The sequence below is a fragment of the Aegilops tauschii genome, unplaced genomic scaffold (assembly GCF_002575655.3).
Source record: "Aegilops tauschii subsp. strangulata cultivar AL8/78 unplaced genomic scaffold, Aet v6.0 ptg000994l_obj, whole genome shotgun sequence".
NCBI classification, from domain to species: domain Eukaryota; kingdom Viridiplantae; phylum Streptophyta; class Magnoliopsida; order Poales; family Poaceae; genus Aegilops; species Aegilops tauschii.
Window position 1 is genome coordinate 1 of NW_027333210.1, and position 7,911 is coordinate 7,911.

The 7,911-nt window shown below is 34.3% G+C and overlaps 3 non-coding genes across 3 annotated transcripts; 2 read left to right on the forward strand and 1 right to left on the reverse strand.

The window, feature by feature from the left end:
* The first annotated feature begins 3,079 nt into the window (after positions 1-3,079).
* Positions 3,080-3,166, forward strand: TRNAS-GGA (transfer RNA serine (anticodon GGA)). The gene has a single exon. It is a non-coding gene; the product is annotated as a tRNA-Ser (tRNA).
* A 1,216-nt stretch (positions 3,167-4,382) lies between these two features.
* On the reverse strand, positions 4,383-4,455 carry TRNAT-UGU (transfer RNA threonine (anticodon UGU)). Its single transcript has one exon. It is a non-coding gene; the product is annotated as a tRNA-Thr (tRNA).
* A 1,639-nt stretch (positions 4,456-6,094) lies between these two features.
* Positions 6,095-6,167, forward strand: TRNAF-GAA (transfer RNA phenylalanine (anticodon GAA)). Its single transcript has one exon. It is a non-coding gene; the product is annotated as a tRNA-Phe (tRNA).
* The last annotated feature ends 1,744 nt before the right edge of the window (positions 6,168-7,911 follow it).

Sequence of the window (7,911 nt, forward strand, 5' to 3'; positions counted from 1 at the left end):
GTTCGGGTCTATTATGACATAAAGATTAGGTGCCTAACGGACATTGTTTATCTTGAAAAACAAATATTTCTCGACGTAAGAAAAAAATCTTTTTTATTTTTAATTTAAGAAACTAGTGTATTTTTTTTTGAGGGCATAAGCTCCTATCTATATCTACTTTCCTTGAGCATAATATAGGGTTTTTTATTTGATTCTAAATTCCAAGATAACTCATTAGAATTATTAATAAGATGGTCCTAATATATTAGCAATATTTAGATTGCCCCCTCTTTTTATTCAGTTTATTACTTCTATTCTAGACCCTATCCCTATGGTTTATTCTTATGAAATATCATATAAAATAGAAGGTATAAGAAATGGATATAATGAAATTCTTGATTCGATCTTACGACCTAATTTATTTGATTAATGGATCAACAACCAAACCACCCATTTTATGAAAAAGAAGGAGCATGGTCTTATTCAAATTCAAAGCGCTTCGTAATCTTCAACCAGTTCTGTGCTTCAATATAATTTCCCGGAGTAAGCGCTATAGCTTGTTTCCAATATTCAGCAGCTTGATCAAACCAAGCTTCCGCAATTTCCGAATCACCCTGTAGAATGGCCTGTTCTCCTCGGTCGGAATAGGAAGTTCCTTCCCTTAGAACCGTACTTGAGAGTTTCCTACCTCATACGGCTCAGAAATTGCTATCTGAATTTCCCCTATCTTAACTGAATTCGATTTATCAAAAATCGATCCAATTTGTTCTTGGGTTAAGCAGAAGAAATTAATTACCTAAGTTTCAAACCCTAATTTTTATCAATAATCAGTTTGATCTTTTTTCCCACCTTCAGAAGAATGAAGCATAGATAGATATAGAGCCTTCGTTCAAATTTTCTGAAAGGTAACTATCCCGTTTTCATATATGAAATCTCTATAGAATCCTTGAAAAAGACTTTTTTCCATAAGAAAGAAAAAAGAACTTACTATCTTTGGGATCTGATACTACACCGCTGCTTAATCCCTTAGTGGATCGGCTCTATTACATAAGCGGATTCCTAAATTTTGCCCCATATCATGGGATAAGTAAGCAGTTTTTTTTAGTTGTATCGACCCAGTCGCTCACTAATTGATCTTTACGGTGCTTTCTCTATCAATTTGAGAAACTTTATCCATAGAGTAGTAGTATAGGCCATACTTTCTTCGTTTTTTGATTCTCGTGAAGTGTCCTTCCTTCCTACAGCTGATAGGGAAAAATCGTTGTTTTTACGATCCCTATGTAGAAAGCCCTTTTTTCTAGTATTTACTAGAAAATTTGATCCTCTCTTTTTTTTTTTCTTTCTATAGTGGAGATAGTCGCACGTAATGACAGATCACGGCCATATTATTAAAAGCTTGCGGTAAGAAGGGGTTTCGTTCTAGTGCCCGGAAATAATATTCCAAAGCCTTTGTATGCTCTCCATTGCTTGTGTGTATAAGGCCTATGTTATAGAGTATATAACTTCGATCATAGGGATCGATTTCTAGTCGCGTAGCTTCATAATAATTTTGCAAAGCTTCCGCATAATTTCCTTCGGATTGAGCCAACATCCGTTACGGTCGTTCATTCTATTCAAAAAATCTCCGTTCCAAAACCGTACATGAGGTTTTCATCTCATACGGCTCCTCCCTTCTGTACATAATAGTACTAAGCGAAATAATCTATAGAATCAAAATAGAATTAGTCCCGTCTCATTATGAACCGAAAGGGGCTGGTATTTTTCCAAGAAATCTCTAGCCAACCTTCCCACAAGAGGTTTTTCTTAACACCAATGAATTCTATTAATGCTAGAGGAAAACGATAGCTCCAATAATTTCTTTGTTCTCAACGCCTCCTATTTAGAGGAATTAGCTACTTCAACGATCTTTGATGGTTATAGGGGTATCCAAAGTACAAACCTGATGGTTGTTTGTTATCCCAACCATTCTTCCCAGCCCTGATACCGATCAGGAAAGGGGTAATTTCTAACAAAGTTTTTCTCTTGTTGATTCCTATTTCTAGGTGTAGTGCTTTTCTCCCCTATGCTGCCTACGGATACTAATAGAGTAGGATTGGCCTGTAATCCATACCATACCATATCCTGTAGGTGTAACCTTTCGCTCAATACTCAAATCTACAATTGAAGTATCTGAAGCCGCATCAATCGAGGATACACGACGGAAGGAATTGTTAGTTCGCCTCACCTTCCCGAAGCGTGGGTTTGTTTGCTTTACAAATTTGGTTCTCTCTATGCCAACCCCCTCTCTTTTTCGTAAGACTGAGGTATAGGTAGGGCTAAAAAAAAGCAAAAAAAAAGAGTCAAATCGCACCATCTCTATAATAAGTAAATGCCTTTTTTTCTCCTGAGGTTGTCGGAATTATTCGCAATAAAATATTGGCTACAATTGAGGAGGTCTTATCAATGAAATTTCCATTTACACGGGATCTAGGCATAATTCCCAACCCATTCTATATAGAATTGTTTTCATTCCTTCACAAAATAACATAAAAACAAACACATTCGATTCTTATAATTATAAATAGATTGATCCATATGCTCTACTCTAAATCCATATGCTTTAAATGGATAAGAGAGATAGAGATATGGATTTTCCGCTCAGCTCAAATTGTATCCTTTTCCTTCTGCTTGGACACGAAGAGATATGAAATATTTGACTAAGACTGGATTTCATTCCACTTTGCTATTTCTGAACAACAACTTATGTTATCAACTATTTCGTGTTTTCAAAGTTATTAATTGTCTCATACCCTATTTTTGATTTCGATAGTATGGTGTAGCGTATCTTATGCAAACGGAATTCTAAGGTTTCTTTATTTTATTATGCAATAAGAAGAATTCTTCCATTTTCTTTTTCTTTAGTTGCGGGAAAACCCAAATTAAAACTTTTTTTTTATAGCGAGCGCAATTTCTAGTAAAAAATCCTGTATCCTTCCACTTAGATCAAAAGGAATTTTTCCAATAGAACTATGGAACCCCCGAGTGGTTGCGGTTGTACCTGTACTGCAGGAATAAGAAAACTCGCTATTCACTCAGTTTATTTTCCATAATAAGTTATGTAGGAGAGATGGCCGAGCGGTTCAAGGCGTAGCATTGGAACTGCTATGTAGACTTTTGTTTACCGAGGGTTCGAATCCCTCTCTTTCCGTTTTTCTTAATTCATCAACGTTAAGGATCACAATGTATCAAATCAAATAACAATTTTTTCCAGCAATAATATCTTATATTATCTTATTTTGATTTAATAGAAATTAGAAATTCTCTATAGCAAATTACTGTGGTATGTAAAATACACATAGAGGAAAAAAGAAAAAAGGATCCTAATCCTAGGGTTAATCAATTTTAGCTAGTTGATGGGAAAATACAAATTAATGGTAATGGTCTTAGGGCGATTTAGTTCGGGGAAAGGGGAAGGGGAAGAAAATTCTATGAACCTTTCCTTTTTTCGTTAAGTTCAAGTCTGACGAGAGTAATATTCTACAACTAACAACTCATTTATTTTGAGACCGACCCACTTCCTATCTAGGATTTTATTTACTAGTCCTTTATATTCCAACGTGTCAATCGCCAAATGCTTTGGCAATTTCCCCGGGTCCGATGAAGCAATATAATTTTGAACCAGACCTTTTGATCTTTGGTTATCTTTCGTAGTAATAATATCTCGGGGTTTGCAACGAAAACTTGGTATATTGACTATACGACCATTAACTAAAATATGTCTATGGTTGACTAATTGGCGGGCCCCAGGAATGGTTGAAGCCATACCCAATCGAAAAAGGATATTATCCAAACGCATTTCAAGTAATTGTAGTAAAACCTGGCCTGTTGACCTTTTTGCTTTTCCAGCGATATGTACATATCTAAGTAATTGTCGTTCTGTCAGACCATAATGAAAACGCAATTTCTGTTTTTCTTGAAGACGAATACGATATTGCTCCTTTTTCCCAGAATTGAATTTTTTTTTAAGATTACTTCCGGATTTAGGTGTTTTTCTAGTGAGTCCTGGTAAAGCTCCCAGACGGCGTATTTTTTTTAAACGAGGTCCTCGATAACGGGACATGAAGACTCCTTTTTTTATTTTATTGAAATTTCATTTTACACAATTAATTTCATTGTATTTACATTACAGAATACATCGAAATTAAAACTGAATTAAACTACAGGATAAACAGAGTAAAATCAACTAAAGTACCCAAAAAAATGGAATTTCATCAAAATCTTTATTTTTTGTATATATATTATTTATTTTATTGTTTTGTATCTAGCAAAATTGTAAGGTAAAAAACATAAAAGATCCTGGATTCTCCATTTAATTCGGAAAAAAAGAGATTCTTGTTCGTAGAACATCGATAGAGAAAAAAAAAAGCCGACTATCGGATTTGAACCGATGACCCTCGCATTACAAATGCGATGCTCTAACCTCTGAGCTAAGTGGGCTTACATAACGGAAATAGTGTAACAAATAGAAATAGGTATAGTATAGGAAATCCGTAAAATCTCAGATATTAGTTATTAATCTTAGCTATTAACTAGTTCTAAATTTGAAGTTATACTTATAAAAATAAAAAAATACTAAAACTTCTTAAAGATAAAGTTAGCTTGATATGCTTAACTATAGGATATTAAAAAATAAAATTATAGAATTTATTGGTATTTTCATTTGATCATTATAGACTTTATTATTTGTTAATAATTTGAGGATTAATATTTCACTAAGGGGAACATAGAGTCAGAGTAAATAAAATTGCTAATTCTGATTAGAAAAAAAGAATAAATATCAAGCGTTATAGTATAATTTTGAATACTATAAAAAAGTAAGACGGGAGGTGGGGGAGATAAAAACTTTTGGATATATTGATTCGGATTGAATTGCAAATACATCAAGGATAGAATCAATTCAATTCTGAATTGCAATAAGCAAGCGAGGTCTCTCAAATAGAGTCGAACTGAACTGCTAGACTACGTTGAGTGATGAACTCAATGATTCAAAAAAAAAACTAAGAGATGGATGAAATTACACAAGGAATCCTGGTCTCAAAGAAGAGGGAAATGGGGATATGGCGAAATCGGTAGACGCTACGGACTTGATTGTATTGAGCCTTGGTATGGAAACCTGCTAAGTGGTAACTTCCAAATTCAGAGAAACCCTGGAATTAAAAAAGGGCAATCCTGAGCCAAATCCGTGTTTTGAGAAAACAAGGGGTTCTCGAACTAGAATACAAAGGAAAAGGATAGGTGCAGAGACTCAATGGAAGCTGTTCTAACGAATCGAGTTAATTACGTTGTGTTGTTAGTGGAATTCCTTCTAATTCTAAATTAGAGAAAGAGGGGTTTTATACCTTATACATTTAATAAACACGTATAGATACTGACATAGCAAACGATTAATCACAGAACTCATATTATATTATAATTATAATATAGGTTCTTTATCTTTTTTAAAAATGAAATTAGAAATGATAATGATTATGAAATAAAAAACTCATATCATAATTTTTTTTTTTCATTATTGTGAATCCACTCCAATCGAATATTGAATAATCAAATTCTTCAATTCAAATTCAAAGTTTTCGAGATCTTTAAAAAAGTGGATTAATCGGACGAGGACAAAGAGAGAGTCCCATTCTACATGTCAATACTGACAACAATGAAATTTCTAGTAAAAGGAAAATCCGTCGACTTTATAAGTTGTGAGGGTTCAAGTCCCTCTATCCCCAAATCCTCTTTTATTCCCTAACTATACTATATTATTATTATTTATCCTCTTTTTTTTCTTTTTATCAATGCAATGGGTTTAAGATTCATTAGCTTTCTCATTCTACTCTTTCACAAAGGAATGCGAAGAGAACTCAATGGATCTTATCCTATTCATTGAATAGATTTCTTTTTTATTAGAGTATCGGCAAGAAATCTTGGTTATTCACTCTATTTTTAAGTTTTATTTAAGTAAACCATGCACAATGCATAGGACTACCCCCCCATTTTCAAATTTTAAATTTGAAATACTTTAATTAATTTTTAGTCCTTTTAATTGACATAGATACAAATACTCTACTAGGATGATGCACAAGAAAAGGTCAGGATAGCTCAGTTGGTAGAGCAGAGGACTGAAAATCCTCGTGTCACCAGTTCAAATCTGGTTCCTGGCAGAGAAAAAAAAAAGATCCACCGAATAGGTATTGATCCAAATACCTCGAGATGGATTGTGATACATATTCATTAATAATATTTATTCATCTAAGTGGATAAATCTATAATATAAATATAGAGGCACTTCTTTTTAAAGAAGTTTTAAAATATATCTTTTCTTTATGATAAAGAAGGGGGTGAGATTCCCCTTTATTTTTTTGCGTTTCTTAATTTTGTATTCCGCTATTCCGACGAATATTTTTTTAGTCTTGCTTATCTTTATCTTATCTTATTTTCCTAGTTGTGCTAAGTAATGTGCGCGGTACAAAGTTCCTGGTAGAGAACTTCTTTGAGTCATCCTATTTTTCTGTTCATATGAAGGAAATTAATATGCGATTTTCAAAATAGGGGAATCCAAATGAAACCCTTTTTTTGCTCAGTCTATCTGGAATGCTTTTGTATAATTAGGAATTAATTATAAATAGGTATTCCGTTTCATCTAGGAAAAGAACCTAAAAATATTCCTTGACTTGAATAAAATCTGGAGTTGTGTTGTATAAGTGAGCATGAATTTCTTATCATTCAATGAGCATCTTGTATTTCATAAAAATTGGGGGTTATATAATCCTTACGTAAGGGCCAGCCTATCCAACTTTCAGGCATTAGGATACGTTTAAGGCGCGGATGATTATCATAAGAGATTCCCACCATATCATAAGATTCGCGTTCTTGAAAATCGGCACTTCTCCAAATCCAGAAGACAGACGGAATTCTAGGATTATCCTTTTGGGCAAAGACTTTTATGCAGACTTCTTCTGGATTATCTATACCATATTGTATTCTCGTAAGATGATACACGCTAGCTAAAGATCCACCGGGTGCTACATCATAAGCACATTGGGAGCGTAAATAATTGTAACCATATACATATAAAATGACAGCAATGGAATCCCAATCCCCTGCTTTTATTTGTAAAGTCTCTATTCCTCGGTGATCAAAGCCCAAAGATCTATGAACCACCTCATGTTTGACTAGCCAATTAGATAACCAACCCTGCTGCATTGTCTTCATCTCTCCCTCTTTGTATAAATATTTCACATTTCGGATGCAAGTTTGAAAGATTGCCCTGCTTTTTATTTTTCTACACAAAAGAGCCCCTCTCCTAATTCACTAATTTGTAGGAAGGTACTGAACTTTTGGATTTGAAAAAAGTTTCAGAAGATATATCTAATGTAGATGGTGATTGATAGAGCAATTCTTGCTCATAAGTTCCTGTATGAGTACTGCGCCTAACATAAAGCTTGTGACTGGTAGTAAAACATCTATTTTTATTTTGAGATAGAGTTCGATCCTCAACTATTTCTCGCGATATCTTCTTACGAAGTTTTGTTAGGGCATCTATAACTGCCTCCGGTTTAGGTGGGCAGCCCGGCAAGTAGACATCCACAGGAATTAACTTATCAACTCCCCGAACAGTACTATAGGAATCCGTACTGAACATTCCCCCTGTAATAGTACAGGCTCCCATAGCAATGACGTATTTTGGTTCAGGCATTTGCTCGTATAATCTCACTAAAGAGGGAGCCATTTTCATTGTTACCGTACCGGCTGTTAAAATTAGGTCTGCTTGCCTAGGACTTGATCTTGGTACCAATCCATAACGATCAAAGTCGAATCGTGAGCCTATTAATGAAGCAAATTCAATGAAACAACAACTGGTACCGTATAGAAGGGGCCATAAACTGGAGAGTCTTGACCAATTCG